We start from the raw sequence: 2,942 nt of genomic DNA on the forward strand, positions 1-2,942 counted from the left end.
AGGCTTGAAGTACAAGAATTTCTTTGCTTCCAGTTTCTCAGCTGGTTTTTATCTCTCAAGGGAGGGGCCATTACCTTGCAGCCTTACTCCTGAGTCAACCCATGCTGCTGCAGATGCACTTTCCTTCGAGTAGGCCTGCGCGCATGCGCACTGGGCACAGGCTCCTCGGGTACCTCTTCATCACTGCTGCCAGCCTCCACAATCTCTGAGGGCAGCATTCCACTCCCTGATGGTCCTGGCCCCATCCCTGCATCACCCACTGGCCCCTCATCCGAGTCCTCGCTCTCCGAGGCCTCAGCCATCCGCATCTGCTGCCGGTGAACCACAACAGGCTCAAGGAAAGCCTCCAGAGTCCGAGGAGCCTGAAAGCGGCCCCTCCCGCCATGGTGCAGGAGGCCGACTAGGCCACACCCACCATGGCCACGCCCACCCAGCAACTGGGCAGAAAACCAGTTGCTAAAATTTTTGAAGCCCACCTCTGACCAAGTCCAACCTTCTGCTCAGTGGAAATTAAAATAGTTCAGACAGATGGATATCTGATTTCTGCTTCAATACATCCAGCAAATAATAAAAGCTTATATATCTTCTCTGGGTCGTTCTTATGGTTAGGAAGGTTTGTTTTTTCTTCCAAAGTTGAACTTTGCTTTCCTCGTAGCTTCAATCCATTATTTGGTATTTTGCATGATGGAAAGGGAAGAAGTTTTGTACGGCACTCTTGTGATAATTGAAGAAGGCTATCGTACTTTCCTCTCTGAAAGAGTGAGGGATGTGATCCTATCACAATTTTTAAAAAAAACAAAACTTCCTGCTGGTAAGTCGTACGTAACAGAACATTTGTGGGTTGTGGGTTATCCATCTTTATAAAGTTTGAGGAAGCTGGGCTTCATTTCTAGAGAAGATAATATTTATTTGTAGCGCAGGATTGAACTATGGAGTCCTTGGGGCTCTCCGAGCTTGGTTATTTTCTTGCAGATGTTTCATTGCCAAACTAGGGAACATCGTCAGTGTTAGTAAGGAGTGACGTTTGCTTTCTGTTTATATTGTGCATGTACACGCACACACACACACACACCATTCACTTTCAGCCAGTGGTGGGATTCAATTTTTTTTACTACCAATTCTGTGGGCGTGGCTTGGTGGGCGTGGCAGGGGAAGGATACTGCAAAAATCCCCATTCCCTCCCCACCCAACTAACCTGCTTTTCAGTTCCGTTCTCCTGTGCAGGGCAACCAAAGAAGACCCAGCTGATCAGCTGGGATTCAATGGGAGGCAGAGAATAGATGGGGGCGGGGCCAGTCAGAGGTGGCATTGGCCGGATCTCTGAGCTACTCACAATTTCCGCTACCGGTTCTCCAGAACTGGTCAGAACCTGCTGAATACCACCTCTGCTTTCAGCACTGATGATGTGACCTAGTTTAGTAATGAAATGTATGTAAGAAAACCACCAAGCTTAGAGAGCACCCAGGACCCCACATGAATAGATTTTCTGCACATTGTAGATGGTACGATTACCGTGTTTTCCCGAAAATAAGACCCTGTCTTATATTTTTTTGACACCAAAAAAGGGAGTAGGTCTTATTTTCAGGGCATGCCATTCACTGACTAAACTCACTTGCGCATATCGCCCTCAGCCTCCTTTTTGCTGTCAGAGGCCTTCAGGAACTTCTTCTGTGGTCGGTAAGGCTTTTCTGAAGGTCTCTGTAGCCAATAACAGAGCTCTGGATTGATCCAGAGCTTTGTTATCAGCTACAGAGGCCTTCAGGACAGCCTGGACAGCCTTGTTGGCTTCAGAAGAAATGGGCTGGCAAGGCAGGTGTTGAGGTGTGAGAGGCCTGGTTACAACTGTCCAAAGGTAAGTAGTAGGGCAGCTCCACCCTCCCATCCTCACCCTAGCTTAATTTTTACCCATGCACTCTGGAGTGGGTGGGATCTTAATTAGGGCTTATTTTGGAGGGTAGGGCTTATATTGGGTGCACGTGTAAAAAATCAGGCTACAACTTACTTTCAGGGTAGGTCGTATTTTCAGGGAAACAGGGTAGATAATCCTTGTAGTTCCTTCTGACTCCACAGTTCTGTGGTTCGATGATTCTCACTACCGTCTCAATGCGAAATATTTCCAATTTCTTCAATATCTCTATATAAAACTTAAATATCCAAGACCCTATTCCTCTACATTGCTCTTCTCTGAAACGTTTTTGATTTCTCTTGAGTCCACCTTAAAATATGGTGTTCAGAACAGAACAAAAATTCCATTTTTCTACTTTGGAATATCGCTGCACAGTTTCTGCCTCTGCCACCTTTCCTGACCTATTTGCAAATGTGCATGATGGTAAACACCTTCTCAAAAATTATATTACTTTATGTTGAAATGCAATGCTCGGGCCAATAGAAATAAGACCAACAGAATCACCCAGGAACCAAATGTGAAATAATTTATTTGCTCATCCCCTTTTGCAACCGGGCAGCAGGAATTAAAAAGGAGAACATCAAACTCTGTCGTTGGGATTTTTAGCTCTGAAAAGCACTTGCTTGTTATAAATACGCATGCATTATTCCGGATCAATATCCAGAAAAATGATTACACGGAATTGCAAAGAAGGAAGGACAGAAGGAAGCTTTTCAGCCAGACTTGAAATGCTGCTAGGTCTCCAAAAGTAGAGTGGAATGACATTTATGCAATGAAGAAACTTCACTCTCTTTGTTTCTGCAGTTCGTTGTGCTGTAGAGGCAAGGGTTGAATTGCCTCATGTCAGCCTGATCTACCTCACAGGGTTGTTGTGTGGAAAAGAGGAGGAAGAACATGAAATATTCCACTAGGCCCTCCTAAAGGAAAGATGGAATCTTAACCCGAGAAAACATTTAATAAATTACTGTGTTTCCCCGAAAATAAGACCCTGTCCTATATTTTTTTTGCCACCAAAAAAAGGCACCAGGTCTTATTT

The sequence above is a fragment of the Notechis scutatus genome, chromosome 4 (assembly GCF_049901735.1).
Source record: "Notechis scutatus isolate UNSWTSFEM ecotype Mainland chromosome 4, rNotScu1.2, whole genome shotgun sequence".
NCBI classification, from domain to species: Eukaryota; Metazoa; Chordata; class Lepidosauria; order Squamata; family Elapidae; genus Notechis; species Notechis scutatus.